We start from the raw sequence: 18,513 nt of genomic DNA on the forward strand, positions 1-18,513 counted from the left end.
CCACCCTGACAATCACTGCTTGCCAGGCCCCACAGAGCAGAGGCTTTGTTCTATTTCACCTCTTTGTGGCCCTGCATCTCCACTCTGCTCTGTGGGGGCCGGGGGAGCAGTGATTGTCAGAGTGGAGATGCAGGGGCGCTAACAGGTGAAATACAACAAAGCCTCTGCTCTGTGGGGGCCGGGGGAGCAGTGATTGTCTGCAAGGTCTGCGCACCGCCAAGGAAGGCTTGCCGGGCCACCACCGGCCCGCGGGCCGTACTATGAGTACCCCTGCTCTAGATACACATATGCTATCTAAGAGTCAGATAGTAGCATGATCCAGGTATATTATGGACACATACAGTTTCTGTGTCACCCACCCAGGCTGTTGTCCTTCCACCAATCATTGCTTCATCATTCACCCAGCCATGCATCTCATATTCTTTCCTTCCCAGCCACGTCTTCAATCTCAATAAGTAAGGAATATATAAGAGCTTACCTCTGCCCGCCACCACCACCGTCTCAACTCTCACAGCCGGCACTGGAGCCGCCGCCTCCTCCCCTGAAGAATTGCCCTCCGCCTCCGTGTCGAGCACCACCACCTCAACGCTGGCCCCGCCACCAGATGTTCCACCTACAAAGTACATTTAAGAATGTTAGAATAAACCACTCACTAGTATTTGGTCTAGGAATGAAGACATGTGAAAACAATGTAATTTGTGACTGTCTACTCGAAAGTAAAAAAAAATGTCCCTTTTTCCAGGGAAGGGTGTTGTCTTGCTGCACTTTTTGGCACAACTGATGAAGGCTGGCTTTTTAACACGCACCATTTTTCTCCACACAGACAGAAGATGGACTTCTAACAACAAGATCAAGTTGAAACCAGGTGAGAGCTCGGCCCGACCACAAGAAATGTCTCCAATTAATCGTCAGCACTAACCACTTTTCCATTCTCAGTTAAACGTTTAGTTTTTAGGTCTCGCCTGTCGATGCGCATGCGCATCGAGCTTGCGAGACTATGGGGGCTTACCAACTCTTTAACCAACTTGCAAGGAATCGTGGCGATTCCTTGCAGTGCACGAGAAATTTAAGCTCAATGCGCATGCGCATTGAGCTTAAAAGCGCGTGCACATGCCCCCAGCCGCCTGCCTTGCCTACTCTCTCTCTCACTGCCTCCCCCAGCTCCGCCCCCTCACTTCTTGATTGCACGGCCGCTAGGCCGTGCCTCCCCTACTCTCCTCCCCCCTCCCCCTCCGTGTTACGGTCTTTGCAACTCCCCAGCCATATGTTAAAACCCCTCGCACTCCAGGCCCCCGCTCCGCCCCCTCCCCTGCCCGCTGTGTCGCATTTCTCCTCCCCCCTCCCCTTATCTGCCTTCCCTCCGTCTGTTCCCTCTCCCCGCTCCGCCCCCTCCCCTGCCCGCCGTGTCGCATTTCTCCTCCCCCCTCCCCACAGAAATGCCCTCCGCCCTCCGTCTTCCCGTACTCTCCTCCCCCCTCCTCCTCCTACTCTCCTCCCCCCTCCTCCTCCTACTCTCCTCCCCTGCCTGCCGTGTCGCACCTCTCCCCGCTCCGCCCCCTCCCCTGCCCGCCGTGTCGCATTTCTCCTCAACACTCACTACAGCTGTTTCTTTTCCAGGTTCGGGCCCCTCCTGCTATCTGCCCCAACCTCTCCCCTCAAGTGGCTACGGGCCCCGTCAGTGCTTTATTATCAAATGACCACCTCTTCTAGATGCCCCCCCTTGCAGGAGCCTGAAGGCGTACTCATGCACATGCCACTCGTGCCGACACTGCTCCCTTTCCACCGCCGTTTGCATGAGGTTCCGAGGCTTCTCCCCGCGTGTATCCCCCCTCTCCCCCGAAGGCTCAGCCCCCATCCACCATGCCCCCTTCTAGAAGCCCCATGGTGTATTCCATGCAGAGCACACTCCTTCATGTACACACCCCTTCCACGAGCCCCCCCCCCCCCACACACATAAACACCCCTACAGACTCACCCTCCTTTTCATTAGGGTCAGGCATCTATCTCCCTGGCCGTATCCTGTGCAGAAACGACCCCCCCCCCACCCACCCCCTCCGCGACTCCACCACCATGCCCCTTGTAGGAGACTCATGTTGTACTCCATGCACATGCCACTGCTGCAGGCATGCGGGCGCATGTCAATCAGGCCCTCTCATGTGATAGCTGTTGCCAGTGACGTGCCAGCCATATGCCCTGGCACCGCGGCGGGTACTCTGCTTGAGATGCCACTCTTGGAGGGAGGAAGGAGGCAGCACCTTGAGGAGCGGGCTGGGCTCCCCGAGACGGCAGAACAATGAACTAGGCGCCTCCGCCAGCTCTGGAGGTAAGGGCTGGCACCCCACGCGCACTCCTGCCCTCATCCACGCGCTCACCTCTCCCCCGCACCCCTCTATCGGGCTATGCACCTCGCTCCCGCCGTGCCAGCGTCTCATACCTCACCTGGCTGACTCACACGTCTCACCCGCGACCCTCCTCGCATCTCAACCCTCAGCGCATCCCTCACCTTACCTAGGCATCTCACCCGAAGCCCTCGGCACGGCTACTCGCCTCGTCGTGCCATGGAGACCCCGTACCTCACCTGGCTCACATCTTTCATCCGCAGCCCTAGACCCAGCTACACACCTTGCCCCTCACCGTGCCAACACCTCGTCCATCACTCAAGGGAGGGCGTCTCACGCATACACCTCACTCAAGGGAGAGCATATCATCCTCATACCTCACTCACGGGAGGGCATCTCACGCATACACCTCACTCAAGGGAGAGCATATGATCCTCACACCTCACTCACGGGAGGGCATCCCACGCATACACCTCACTCAAGGGAGAGCATATGATCCTCATACCTCACTCACGGGAGGGCATCTCACGCATACACCTCACTCAATGGAGGGCAACGAATTCACCCACAGACCTCACTCTAAGGAGGGCATCTCGTCCGACTCCACACCCTTCACTGAAAAGAGGGAATCTCATGCATGCTCCTCACTCACGGGAGGGCATCTCGCGCATACACATCCCTCACTTGAAAGGACATCACAGGCTTACAACCCCTCTGTCCTAGGCATGCACTCAGGCAGAAATACTCATTAGGCAAGCCCCACGCCGGCCAGGAGACCGAGTCGCCTCACCCATCAGACCTTGCTTAAACGGTCATGTATTTCTCGGGCGGAGATTTCAGAATAATTCAAAATAATAACAATATCTATCTTTGCCAAACAGTTAGGGGTTTCTTTTTAGGGGGGGGGGGGATGCGTTGTGGTTTTAGATGCGCAAGCTGGTTTGCGGTGTGTTTTTTACATTTTGCATTTTTTTAAATTAATTTGTGTGCTCCCGTTTTCCCAGAAGTGGTCCCTTGCAGAAAAAAATAACATGATTGTGGAATTTATTTTAAACTGTGGTATGTTGTTTAAACTCCACAAACATGTCCTGCTGCACAGGGTGCAATCTTCGGTCACCGTCGCTCGCGGTCCCCCGGGGGATGTTTCTCCGTATTTACAGACTTCGTTTAATGAAAATGTGCGGAAAGAGACAAAGAAGACACTCTTTGACCCGCATTTCGTTCTATTTTTGTGGGGAGCGCGATTGGGGAGATCTTCTATTAGAGAGGCAAAGGGGTCTCTTCACCCCAAGGCCGGATCGGCCCTCGAATATTTTATTCAATTTGTAAGTTTGAGTCCATAGATTTCTCCGCACATCCACCACCACCACCACCACATCCACCACCACCACCACATCCACCACCACTTCCACCGCATCCACCACCACCACATCCACCACCACATCCACCACCACATACACCAGCAGGTGCAAATGCAATGTTCTTGGATTTTCGTCACAATAAAATACACTGAACATAATCTTCACAAAATTAAATTACAAACGTTTAAGCTATTGCCATTTATAAATTACAATACATTTTATTTAAGTATTAATTATTTACAAAATTAAAAGCCATTGTTATTTGCAATATCAATACATCTAAGTCACGTAAACACAACACACATTGCATTACAAATGCTATAGGTGTCACATTTGCGAAAGTTAAAACTATTGACATTGTAACTGACAAAGCTATTACTTTTGCTATTTTCAAAACCAACACATAAATAAAAAAAGTGTCATTTACAATGCCAATTGCTCAAACTTTCCTAATGCGAGACCTATTGCATTTCCAATGCTTGTTTTATTATGACTTCATTTTAATAAATGTGTTTACTTTTAATAAAGCTTTTAAACTTAAATAGACTCTGTGTTTTTTGGTCCAGACTAGAGTGACTGAGCGAAAGGTTTTGCAATTTTTGCAAGCATGAGTCCGTGCCTCTGACACTTCTTGACTCTGACTCCGTACTCTTGAGCTACGTTGGATAATCATGATTGGGGATCAATGATCGATGAATTCGGGAGGTAAATGACTGTGCCACACTATGTAGTCAGTCAGTAAGGACATTGGAGGTTCCTATCCAAACCAAAAGGTAGTATCTTATTCTTTCTTGGTGGTCATTCACATTTTATAGTTGGGAATTTTCATAACAGATAGAACACTTCAAAAGACATTATGGACAATCCCAGAGGACTGCACTGCACTAAGTTGATAGAGCTATTGCTGACTAGAATGGGAGTTTCGCCAACCGTGCAATCTTAGTTATCTACACAGACAGACTAATAAGAATAATCTAGTAATACCACAGGGAGTCATAGTAGAGGCAGGATAAGAATTTAGATACAGTCTACAAGAAGATCAAAGACGATTTTGAAAAAATCAAATGAGGAACGCTAGGAAAAATAGGTACTAGTCTAAAATGAAAACTTACTGGGGCCAGCAAAGGAGCCCTCGCCTGCCCGATCCTGGCCCTGTTCAACAGCATCCGCCGCCTGCTGCTCCTGTGTCCCCTCGCCCCTGGGGGGAGCTGATGTACAACATGAAAGAAAGAACAGAAAACATGGATGATTGTTGCTTGTCAATGTCAACCAAATCAAACATTTCAAAACAACAATAACAAAATATTTCCGCGAAATTATATTGATTAGGGTTAGTTTTCATTGATTTGCGGACCTGCGACTTCGAAAGTCATGTAACTCACTAAACAAAGTACTGAAAGGTTCACCTAGGACTGGCAGGCAGCAGTCCGCAGGCAAGACGCAAAGTGACAGACAAACTCCATTGTGATTTCAGTCAGATCAGTGACAACACTAACAGTTGCCTGCTACATAACCAGTAATTTAAATAGTCAAGCTATCAATCCACCGCCACTATTTTTCTTATTGTCAGGGGTACAAAGGAAGGGGCAGATTTAAGCCACTTGCGGCTCTTTTGCTCCGTTCTTGCGTGACTTTTGTGACGCAGCAGCTAAACAAAAGAGGCGCCATGGTGCGGCGTATAATATTATAACAACGTGACGCATTTGGGAGATGCATCCCGTTATAAAGCCCTGCGCCATCAGGGGGCGTTCCGGCGCAAGGGAGGGCATTCCTGCGCTGGAACACATCCTAAAATTGGCTGAGGGAAATCTACAAAATTTCAATCAGTCACCTTTAGGACAATGATGCGTCACACAAACCCTGCACCTGCTTGAAGCAGACGTACGGCTTGACCCAGCATTGGGGAGATAGGGTACCCCAGAGCATTGCTGGAGCTGCGCCATCGTTGCGACGCAACTCCAGCAGTAAAGCTTCGGTGACATTGGAGTTCTGGACTTTCTGGTACTGTCCAGAGGTGTCAGGGACAACACCCGAAGACCCCTGAGTTCTACCTGTCTCGGTGCACAAATAAACAGAAACACGGGCTTCTCGATGGTGGCGTCAAAGACCAAAGGTTTATTACTGCAGGGACACAGAAGTCACAGAAACTACACACGGGCAGATTCTAGGAGCCTGTTCGATTTGTACAAAGTGGGTTGCTCCTTAAATACAAATTATTTAGCTTGGGGCAACATTCTTCACATGCTAGTACGTTTCTAAACCTTCATGTCCTAAACAATAAATATTTGGCGTTACACAGGAATCGTCAACAATATCTGATGTCAAAACATTACGAACGAGGGGTTCCCACTGTTCCATCATAATCCCATGTAAATTTCGTTACCTCCCCCTAATAAAGGCCCAGAAGGAAAGGAGCAGAGCCAGGTGCAGAAGATAGAAAAACAGGATAAGAGATGTTTGTGGGTCGTAAATGGGCAAGGCTACCAGCTTCGGCCGCCTAATCATGATCAGGCCAACGAACACGAGAACCAGTATAGCAGGACTGGCCTCAGGCCGGGGAGGCAGCTTTTGCCGAGTCATGCAGCCACAGCGTTTCTGTCCTATGGTGCACGTGTCACTAGCAAGGTGAATCGCCGGCTAAAGCTTACGTGTCCTTAAGTGAAGTGAATTGATCAGAGGTCACTGTGTGTCCATTGACTATGTGAGGGCAAGAATACAAAATGGCTGCCATAATCTAAAATGGATGCCATGGGTGAATCAGAAATGTGTTTATAACAAGAGTGCTCTTGCTTGTAGCATGGCGAAAACACCAGGATAGGCTAAATGGATCATTTGCGGTTCACTGGTACCAAAATTATGAGTTTACGACAATGTTGAAAACACGGGTTCAAATCGTCACGGAACCTCAGACCCTCCTTTTGCCCTTACATAGGCAATTACTCAGTCTATGTCAGAGTCTATCTCGATGTTCATTAGGTCAGTGATATGTTGTTGTATCATCATCCTTTCTCGTACCTTGTCTCCAAACACAGGCTGTTTTCTGAAACAGGTTGCAGCACATCGGCTACACAGAGCGGGACCACATTGGATAATAAGGCAGCACGAGAACAGGAATACTAGGATAATACCAACGACCATCAGAACCTTCCATCCCCACGCTGATAGTAGAGTCCAAAGCCATTCCATTAAGGACCAATTTCCCTTGTCTACGTGAATAGAGTCGGAAATCTTGTGTAGCTTAGAGATCGCTTCGTATACTGTCGGAGCATTATTGGGTATAAAAACACAGCAGCTCGATTGGATCATTCTGCATACCCCACCTCGATCTGCAAGTATTACATCAAGAACCATACGGTTCTGTAACGTCATGAGACGATCCGCCTGGAGCTCAGCTGTTAAATTACTAAGGGCACCAGCAGTTTCTGTAATAGTAGATTCAACTACCCGTGTTAGCTGACGTAGATTTCTACTATTGGCCATAGGCCCCCAGAACGGAAGGAAACCTTTGAAAAAGTCTCCGGCTTCCTGACCAGCGGTATCTTCTTTGCTGAAAACACCTCTTGCTACTCTGGTCTTGTGATAATCTGGGGAAGCAGTGTATGTTGGAGGCAATAGTCGAGCAATATAGCATGAACCTGAAAAGTCAGCAGGCAGCCATGTATATGCCCTGTCCTGACAGATGAAGTAAGTACCCTTAGCAGTTAGGAAGGCAGGGGAGGAGTTCGACGGATACACATAAGTCTCAACACAGTCACTCCTCCCTAGCCGAGCTCTTGGATTTCTCCCATTACCTTGCAAGCAGAATTGACCTCGGTAAGGTACGACCCAGACTGGAGTTGAGCTTTTACGCTTGCTTTCACCCAAACTAATACTATACTCCGTGGTATTCCAACTCAAATAAACCCGTAGTTCATCTCTAGGGACAGATGGGGAGTTATTGACGTCTTTAATCATGTCAGTTATTCCCTTTATCAAGGCTTTATTAACGGATGTATACCTAGCGGAACGTGGAGGACGCGGGGGATAGGTCTCGAGAGCATAGACAAATACAGTTTGGAAGGCCCGACATGATCCATTATAGCTAAAAGGCAAGACCAGATAGGGAATGCCTTTATCCATAGTGTGTGGTATCAATCCACATACCCAGCAGTCTGTTGTGTTAACTACCAGTTGGTGTTGATGCAAGAGTTGTACAAAAGTGTTATTTATAAATTCTGAGCGTCGAGCTTGCTCATGTTCAGGGAACGGATGAAAGGAATGAAAAGAAGCAACAGTAGAAGAAACAAGATCAAGGGGAGGTACTGTAGTTGTTATCGGTGCAAAAATTAAATGTATACCAAAGACGATTCCACCCACCATCGTTATTAAAACAATCAAAAACGTAATTGCACATTGCATCAGAAAACATCTGTTATGAAGAATCTTGTAGAGTCTATTTCTGCGAACATAAATTACATTCTCTCGGTGCAGCCCAGGAAGCTCCATCTTCTACAACCGCTCGCGACCACTGATGATATGTACGTAGTTGAAAATGCCTCTATCAGCCCTGGGAGTTCCCAGAACTAACAGAAAGACCGACCTTGTGTCTGGCCCCCGCAGATTCAACTAGGCACAAAGCCACGACCCTACGGCTACCCAGACGGCAAGGTAATTAAAACAACAAAATATACATAAAGAAATACAAAATATTAGCAAACTTCCTGGCTGGAGGCAATGTATCAGATCAAAATATGAAAAATAGGCAGTTTCCTGCTTTATTTGTCCTTAGAATGAGAACGGAGGTTGTATCTCAGTTTTCCTGGCGTTGTTTGGTCCGGAAATAGTCTATTTTCAGCAGGAATAACAATGTTCGAGTTCGCAGAAGACAAGTGTTCGTTTGATGCAGAGGACAAATGTTCAGTGTTCAAAGGAGCAGTTTCAGGAGGGGAGTCAGAGTTTGGTGAATCAGTTATCAGTTCTGCATCGCTGAAAGGGACGTATCTAGGAACTGGTTCAGTTTCAGAGGCACCAATTCCTTTTCTCACCCAGTTATCATAAGGGAGTGGAATGGGTACACGCTTAGTGTGTGTCGCGTGGACCCAGTTTTTTCTTCCAGCCACACGTACAGCAGTCCTTGTTGCCAACAGTACTTGAAATGGTCTGACGAACTTGGGTTGGAGATTTCTGGTCCGTCCAAAGTTCCTGATCACAATATAGTCGCCGGGTTTCAGCTGATGACCTGGACTCTCCGGAGGCTTTGGCAATGCATCGAAAACCTGTTGGTGAATGAGACTCAATTTAGCAGTCAAGTCAAAAAGGTAATCAATTAGCATTGGGTATTCCAGTTGCTTGAACTCCCTCGGTCTAGGTACCCCCCAAACATTTGCAGGCCGACCGAACACAATCTCATAGGGGCTAAGCCCTACTCGAGAATGCACAGTCGCTCTTGTGGATAACAGAGCCAAAGGTAGTGCATCTGGCCAGGACAAGCCCGTGGAGGCTTGTATCTTAGCCAGTTTCAGCTTGAGGGTGCCATTGTAGCCTTCAACTAAACCTGCAGACTGGGGGTGATTCGCACTGTGAAATTTTTGTTTAATACTCAAACCTGCACACACACTCTGCATAACTTTCCCTACGAATTCACTTCCATTATCTGACCATACAATCCGTGGCATGCCATACCTGGGGAAGTATTCTTTTAGAAGGATTTTGGCAGTGGACAAGGCAGTATTATCTTTTAGTGGATATGCTTCGATCCACCTTGAAAAAGCACAGACTACTACTAGAACGTACTTAAGGTTGTTACAACGATCCATGTGAATGAAGTCTAACTGGATCACTTCGAAGGGGCAAGAAGGAGGAGCGAAGTGACCAGCGGGTGTGGGGATTCCTTTGCCAGGATTATGCATCAAGCATATCATGCAATTTCTCACCACTCTTTCTGCACACTTACTAATTCCATCATTCTTCCAGACTGGAGCCAACATCTTACAAATCCCTTTAGAACTGATGTGCGCTGCTCCATGCGCCATCGTTACCACCGCAAGCACATACGCATCAGGCAACATCCAACGCTGCTGTTCCGACAAATCAATCCAACATCCACTCGAGTCCAATTTACCCGTATTCTCTTTCCATGCAAGCTTTTCCTCTTCAGTCGCTTCTTCCTGAATTGCTTTCACACTTTCCACTGTATCCTCACACATTCCTGATTCAGTAATCCATCTTGCAGACGTCGCAACATACATTCTACTCATCGTATTCCTAGCTGTCTGTTTAGCGGTCTCATCAGCAAAAGCATTTCCACGACCAACATCATCCGTGATTGCTCGATGAGCACTGCACTTCACAATCGCAACTTCAGTCGGTAAGGTTAGAGATTCCAACAAGTCATTGACTAGCTGACCATGCTGGATCTTAGTCCCATGGGACGTAATGAAACCTCTTTCCTTCCACAAACGGCCAAAACTATGCGCTACGCCGAACGCGTACTGACTATCTGTGAACACATTCACTCTCTTTCCCTTAGCTAAAACACACGCTCTAGTCAATGCAATTAATTCTGCAGCTTGGGCAGAATTCTGACTCACTCTTGCAGTCTCCACAATCGTACTCAAAGTCGTTACTGCGTAAGCAGCTGTTACATCACCATTCTCCAATTTAAAACAAGACCCGTCAACATACAACGTGCCATCTGGATCTGATAATGGAGTGTCTTTAAGATCAATCCGTCCTTTTGTCTCTTCCTCGGTTCTGAAATAACAGTCATGGTGTTCGGAATCACTCGACTCCTGACTAGTCGGCAACAATGTTGCTGGATTCAATACATTGCATCTTTTAATCTGAATATGACTTGCTAGCAGTGTCAGCTCATAGCCTGATTGTTAGAACTGGGGGTCTCTAGTTGGCAGAGGTAGGTACCAATGTCCAAATAGGGACCCTTGCTTCTAGTCAGGACGAGGAGATAACCCTCTTAGATAACCCCTGCTCGCCCTCAAGGTAGCTTGGCCTGAGCAGTCTAGGCTAACCAGAGGCAATGCGTTAAGTATTTGTACCAACACTCACAGTAACATAGTGAAAACACCACAAACTGATTCCACAACAGTTTAGGAAAATAAAGATATTTATTCTAAACTACACAAGACCAAAAACGTCAAAAATCCAACATACACAATGCAAGGTTACGGTTTCAAATGAGTTCTTCAGGTTGTAATCAAAGTTCTTTAAGTTGTGATCAAATGATCCACAGATGCGTGAAAAGTTCACAGTTGCGTCACGCTGACTCACAGTACCTTTTAGATGCAACAAAGTTCCACAAGCAGGAAGCTGGTGCGGTGGAAACAAGCGATGCGCTACTCCTGAGACCCTGGGGAGGCGATGCGACAGCCCCGCTGCAGCAGCGGGCGTGCGGCGACGAATCCGGTCTGTAAGGGGAGGAAGGCAGCTTGCGTAGATTCCGGTGCGTAGGTTCCGTGGGAAGTCTGTTCTCGCAAAGGCACGATGCGATGATCTCATAGGGGCTGCGACGATCTCCGGGGCGACGATGCGCGGTCCAGCGGTGATCCTCTCTCTCGCAGCTCCTCGGTGAGATGCTTCTGCAGCGATGTCTGCAGCGACGTGATGCGGTCCGCAAGCAAGCGGCGCGGCGATCTCACCCAGACGACAGGCTCTGCGACGACACGCGCAGCGATGTTCGATTCTCCCGCACCGGCCTGGTGCGTCCCGCAAACGAAGGTTGCGACGGCTCTGGCAGCGATGTCAGGCGATGCGCCGATCTCGACCTTCGTAGCGGCGGGAAACTTCTAGCACTGTCGGGGATGCGCTCCGCAAGCGAGCGATGCAACACTTTTCAGCTTCACAAGTTTCTCAGCTTAGTCTCAAGCTTCCCAGCTCAGGTTCAACTTCTAGAGGCCCCACAACTGGATCAAGCACTCTACGAAGGACAGAACTCTCTCAGCAGAGTTCAGGGAGACTGGGGGTGAAGTCCTTTTGTTCCTGGGACTTCGGAAACAGGGAGCCAGCTCTTCTCAGGCCCTTGGAGATTCCTTACAAGACAGGGGACACAGCTCACAGCAAAGTCCTTCCCCTCTCCTTGGCAGCAAAGCAACAGCAGGTCAGTCCAGCAGAGCAACAGCGGGGCAGTCTTCCTTCTTCAGAGTCAGCTTTCTCCTTGGCAGAGGTTCCTTCTTGATTTCCAGGATGATCTAATTTTCTGTTGTCAGGGGTCCTGTACTTATACCCCCAAAGTCTTTGTTCTCTCAGTGCATGTGGGCCCTGAGCCCGGTCTGAACCAGTTCTGGGTGGATCCTGAGCACTTTGTTTTGCTGGCTGCATCTTTCCTTTCAGAGTGAGGGGCAGGGTCCTCAGCCGCCCAGCAGGAGGTGGAGCCAGCATTGTGGCAGGCAGGCACAGCCCTATTCAGCCCAGGTGCTAACTCCGCCCACCACTCAGGTAGCAATTGCTCCACTCAGCCTAGTGCTGACTCATCCAGCCTCTGGGGCATTCCCCGGCCCCTGTCACTCACAAACCAGACAGTCAATACACAAACAGTCTCAGGCACACAGAAGGGTCAGACAAGAGAACAGCAACTTTCTAAAAGTGCGGTTCTCAAACACAGGATCCAAAAACCACCTTTCCTAAAAGATGCGTTATTAAATCCTGAGTTCAGGGATACTAGATACTTATGTCCTATCTTGTTCCTATGGGAAGAAATGCCGTTAACCACTGTAGCCAGCATCCCCCATGTTAACCTATGGAGCAAGATAGCCTTACAATAGTGAACAATGAAAATGGCTGTAATTCACTACCAGAGCATGTTACCTGCACTAGTACATGCTCTACCTTTCACATGCACCGCACCCTGCCATAGGGGTGACTGATGTGCACGAAAAGGGAAGGGTTAGGCCTGGTTAGCGGGGACGCGGACCAGGAGGACATGGCAGTTCTAAACTGCCCGTAGGCGCTGCAGTGGCAGGCCCGAGACACCATTTTAGAGCTACTCCTGTGGGTGGCACAATCAGTGCTGCAGGCCCACTAGTAGCATTTGTCATCACCGGCCCTGGCACACCCCGTGCACTTTACTAGGGACTTCGTGGTGATACAAATATGCCAAACATGGATATCCAATCAGAATAACAATTTACATAGAGAGCATATGCACTTTAGCACTGATCAGCAGTGGTAAAGTGCGCAGAGTCTTATTGCCAACAACCACGGGTCAGTAAAAATAAGGGAGGAAGAAGCAAAAAGTTTGGGGATGATCCTGCAAAAAGGGCCAGTTCCAACACTGATAATCTAGCACTGGTAAGGTGCTGTGTCTTGGTTCGGTTCATGAGCGTGTCCACGGCGTGAGGAACCATGACCACTAGCATGTTGTTCATGACCAAACCAGCAGATTGTCGAATGGACGCTGCAGCTGCGGCTGTAGCTCTCAAGCAACTAGGCAACGCTCTGGCTACCGGATCTAATGTTGATGAAAAATACGCACAAGGGCGTTGTTTATCACCAAATCGTTGCGTCAAAACACTCAACGCGCAACCTTCTCTCTCGTGAACATAAAGTGTAAATGGCTTACTATAGTCGGTGTACCCAACACAGGAGCTGAACACAGTGCATTTCGTAATTCAGAAAAACTTTGCTGACATTCGGCAGACCATGGCACCGGATTCGGAACACCTTTTCCAGTCAAGGCCACCAATGGTTTTGCCAAAAGAGAAAAATTTGGGATCCATTGCCTACAGTATGAGGTAATACCTAAAAAGGCACGCACTTCTCTCTGTGTGCTAGGAACATTCATCTGCGTAATTGCTTTTATTCTCTCTGGGGTCAACCTTCTTCCCTCCTTTGACAAGAGATGACCTAGGTAGGTCACTTCTTGACAACAGTATTGCATTTTGGAAGGTGACACCTTGTGATTTAAATTAGACAAATGATGCAATAGGGAAATTGTAGCTGTTTTGCAAGTTTCCTTGTCATCGGCAGCCACTAGAAGATCATCGACATATTGCACCAAAGCAGAACCAGGAGGAAGTACAAAAGAATCTAACTGACTTTTTAATGCCTGGCTGTAAATGGATGGGCTTTCACAATAGCCTTGTGGAGCACGTTTAAACCTGAAGCTTCGGCCTCCTAGAGAGAAGCCGAAAATATCTCTGCTTTCCTCGGCTATCGGAATGCTGAAAAAGGCATTCTTCAAGTCGATAACTGAGAACCATGTGGCTGTAGCAGGAATCAACGTTAACAATGCAGTAATGTCTGGAACCACAGGAAACTGTATTACAATTTTGTTAACCTCTCTAAGGTCGATTACAAATCTATAGACTGGAGGCTTTGAAGGATCAGTGCGTTTTAGAATTGGCAGTACAGGGCTGTTACAAACATTTCCTCTAGTTTCCTCTACCACATCTTTCTTGATCAAATCTTGCACTATCAATAAGAGCGCACGTTCACCTTCACTGGAGATCTTGTATTGTGGGATTCGTGGAAATTTGACATTTGCTTTCAAAGTGACTACATATGGTGGAATTTCCAAAAGACCTACGTCGTTAGGACCAGTCGCCCAAAGAGTATCAGGGAGAGAACGCAGCTCCAGTGGGAGCGCATCCATTGACAAGTACATCGGGGAGATGACTCTCTTACCCAACGTAAGCTGCACTCCTGACGGAGAACAGTACAAAGTCGCGTATAGGCGTTTTAACAAGTCTAAACCAAGCAAATTTTCATTACAACCAGTCGTCAAAATCAGGGGTGCTTTCAATTGACGAGGTCCAACAGAAATAGACAAAGGACCAGATACGGGGTTGTGAACAGGGGCGCCTGAAAAACCTACTGAAACATTTGTTAAGCCAGACAAAGGTGCGCCAGGGAGTTTCGCATGTATGATAGAACTTTTTGCTGCACCAGTATCCAACAGAAACGGTTCGACTACACCTGATGTGGCTACTGCGACATAAGGCCCACTCTGATCTACTGGAACTTATACTACTCCCTCTCTTTGTCCATGGCTGTCCTAGTACTCATTTTGCTGAAATTCCTCACTAACTTCACAGTAGTCCTCAACGTGATACTGTTGAGATCTATTTGGCTGTGTAGATTGTCCGTTTCGCTGATCAAAATAATTAGAAGGGCGATCATTCGTTTGTGGAGGCATAGCACCTCGTCCTCGACCTCTAGAATTTTGCGTGGAACTACCACGACCTCTCTGAGCTGCAGCAGCATTATTTTGTGCTAGTACTGGACACTCATTCTTATAATGACCTTCCTTTTTGCAGTAAGCACACTGATTCCATTGGTATTGCGGTCTCTGAGAACCATAGTCGGTCCTCTGATATGGCCCTTGCTGTGTATTTGTCTGATTCGTGCGAGGCGGATATGCCTGCTGCAAAAGAACTTTAGTTTTTAAATCTTTTTTTTCTTTTCTGACTTTTCTTTCTCTTCTTTATCCCTATTTTCATAATACTGAGCTGTTGCAAGTATTTGCGCAGTCGTAGAGACAGCCCACGCACTTTCAGAATCTTTTAATTTATTACTGAGCTCTGGTAACAGATTGTGCACAAATTTATCAACGAATAATCTCTGTCCTCCTTGCGTGCTCATATCCTGACCACTGTGATCTACGAAAGTTTCTTCAAACCTTGTGAAAAAATCAGACACTTTCGTCCTTCTTCTGCCTGCATGCGGACAACTTGTCCCAGTTAACGCGCAATGCTGGCATCAGAGTTTTCATTAAATCTATTATTCTACCAGGCAAATCAGCAATTAGAGGTTCGGGTTTAGAACCACCAATTTGTTGACCGTCTGCCGCTATTATAGCTGCCCAGTCACCACCAAGGGCAACTGGATGATTTTCTTTACGAATTTTAGCCCAAATTGGCTGTGGTACTACATTGCCAAACAACATGTCAATGTCCGCTAAATTCATTACGCAAGCTTCAACCGTCTGGGCCAACTCTTTGTAATATCCAGCTGGATTTTTTTGCGGATCTGGCAAGGCCTGTTGTACTGCTAACACTTCAGCTCGTTTCCACGGAATGTGTATCCATACTCTCTGGAATTGGGCCGGAGCGGCTGCAATACCATGGACCGCGTCAGCTTGCACAGCTTCGCGCCATATTGGAGGAACTTCTCTCATAGGATATTGACGACCTTGTTTCGCACTACGTTTCTCTAACTCTCTTGGTGAACGAAGGGAAGGATCGAATCTAAAATCTAAAATTAATTCCATTGCTTCTTTTATCTCCTGACCAACTATCATACCTGCAGCAAATTTTTGTTGAACTTGGATTCATTCATCCGGTACTTGTTCAGATTCGCTCTCCTCCCACTCTTCACGTAAAAGGGAACACATGACATCAAACACATAGCGCAGTGTCGGTTCCTTCCATTGCATGAATGTATCTAATACATCTCGTACATTATACCTTCCAACTTTCGAAATCCACCTAAGGGCAGTGGAGTCTAATATTCCACGTTCTTCACTACTAGGAAGCTGACTACGTCTCTGAACGGAGTCAGAGACAGGACTCCTAATCAAAGTTTTGTAAAAGGGAGATAGAATGTTAGTGACAGAATCAGTGATTCTCCGACGAACAGAAAGCGGAGTCACATAGCTTGCAGAAGTTTGAAGGAGAGTAGTAGTCGGAACAGAAGAGACAGCAATAGTAGGGGTAGCGGGCAAGGTAGCTTGTGAAACAACAGGTATCAGTGGTACAGGCATAGGCAGAGGAGCTGGCAACCCTGGAAGAGGAGGTGCCGGAGGAACATTAATATTGACCACAGGAAGTACAGGAGCTTGATTCAGGGGAGCAGGAGCAGGTATACCAGGCTGTCCAGCAATCGGTAATTGAACATTCGGCAAGGGTGGAGCTGTAGCACCCTGTGCATACGGTGGGGGTGACCTCAACAGGTAAGACAACAGGGGATCCTTTTCAGGGTCCTCTACTATCTTAGCAGTACTCGATGGCAAAGCAGGATAGCACTTGTCTATCGCTAAATTACGCTCTCTATTGGCCACCTCTATTGCTTTCTCAGACTCATTGAGTTGCAGCTGCTTGGCAGACTGTTCTAAAGTCAACTCTTGCTCTTTTTGCTCTTTCTTCAACTTTTTAGTTTCTCTCTGTTTGGATTCTTTTCGCCAACAACGGAAAGAATCAAACATTGCCGGCCGGGCTTTCTTCTTAAACAATTTTATTTCTAAATCATCAAGAATTTCGGGTTCAAAACTACCGTGTAGTGGCCAACTAAGGACACCATCTTTCTCCGTGTATCGGATCCACACCTCATTATAAGATATAGGAACCACACCATGTTTACAGTACAGATCATAAAGAGGAGTTCCAATCGGAGGAACCAGACATGAGTCCTCCAACCGGGAATCCCTGTTGCAACCAAAACACGACAACATACAATTTTTCCGACTTACCATTTTATAAAACCGGAACACAGAACAAACACAAACAAAGGTGCGCACTCGAACTAAGAACTTAGGCCTACCAAAGTGAACAAATGTATTGATACCCAAACTAAACCAAAAAGATTATCGTAACTAGAACAACCAGTGATAATCTTACGAAACCAAACCAAACCAAGAACTAAAAGGATTATCCAAACAGGAGCAAACCCTTACGAAGTAACCAAACAACTAGCAACCACTTAATACTTAACTGAGGCACTGAAGACGTCACCAAGGAGAAACCCGTCACGTCTCGCCGTACTAAGGACTGCACCTCGGGTCCAAGACAGGGCGACAGTCAAGGCAGCGGACCACTGCAGCCGTCCGAACGGGAACCCTCGTGGAAGAGAACGTCGGGCCACTTTTGCGATATGCCGGGATCGATGAAGTGGGGCGCCTCCCTCTGGAATCTTCACACGAAGCTTCTCGAACTCTTCAGGCTTTTGGACCGGTACCGATTGGAGTTCTGGACTTTCTGGTACTGTCCAGAGGTGTCAGGGACAACACCCGAAGACCCCTGAGTTCTACCTGTCTCGGTGCACAAATAAACAGAAACACGGGCTTCTCGATGGTGGCGTCAAGACCAAAGGTTTATTACTGCAGGGACACAGAAGTCACAGAAACTGCACACGGGCAGATTCTAGGAGCCTGTTCGATTTGTACAAAGTGGGTTGCTCCTTAAATACAAATTATTTAGCTTGGGGCAACATTCTTCACATGCTAGTACGTTTCTAAACCTTCATGTCCTAAACAATGAATATTTGGCGTTACACAGGAATCGTCAACAATATCTGATGTCAAAACATTACGAACGAGGGGTTCCCACTGTTCCATCATAATCCCATGTCAACTTTTCATTCAAGAGCCGGACCGCCTCATCGTAAATTTCGTTACCTCCCCCTAATAAAGGCCCAGAAGGAAAGGAGCAGAGCCAGGTGCAGAAGATAGAAAAACAGGATAAGAGATGTTTGTGGGTCGTAAATGGGCAAGGCTACCAGCTTCGGCCGCCTAATCATGATCAGGCCAACGAACACGAGAACCAGTATAGCAGGACTGGCCTCAGGCCGGGGAGGCCGCTTTTGCCGAGTCATGCGGCCACAGCGTTTCTGTCCTAAGGTGCACGTGTCACTAGCAAGGTGAATCGCCGGCTAAAGCTTACGTGTCCTTAAGTGAAGTGAATTGATCAGAGGTCACTGTGTGTCCATTGACTATGTGAGGGCAAGAATACAAAATGGCTGCCATAATCTAAGATGGATGCCATGGGTGAATCAGAAATGTGTTTATAACAAGAGTGCTCTTGCTTGTAGCATGGCGAAAACACCAGGATAGGCTAAATGGATCATTTGCGGTTCACTAGTACCAAAATTGTGAGTTTACGACAATG

At 47.6% G+C, this 18,513-nt stretch overlaps 1 long non-coding RNA gene across 1 annotated transcript in view; it reads right to left on the reverse strand.

Moving 5' to 3' along the window:
- Window positions 1-492: 492 nt before the first annotated feature.
- LOC147689138 (uncharacterized) overlaps window positions 493-18,513 on the reverse strand; it is a 76,947-nt gene continuing 58,926 nt past the window's right edge. The window contains exons 2-3 of the long non-coding RNA XR_015300719.1: window positions 4,813-4,908; window positions 493-613 (exon numbers count right to left, since the gene is read on the reverse strand). This is a non-coding gene — a long non-coding RNA (uncharacterized LOC147689138). The remainder of the gene's footprint in view (window positions 614-4,812; window positions 4,909-18,513) is intronic.

This window comes from Lissotriton vulgaris, chromosome 10 (genome assembly GCF_964263255.1).
Source record: "Lissotriton vulgaris chromosome 10, aLisVul1.2, whole genome shotgun sequence".
NCBI classification, from domain to species: domain Eukaryota; kingdom Metazoa; phylum Chordata; class Amphibia; order Caudata; family Salamandridae; genus Lissotriton; species Lissotriton vulgaris.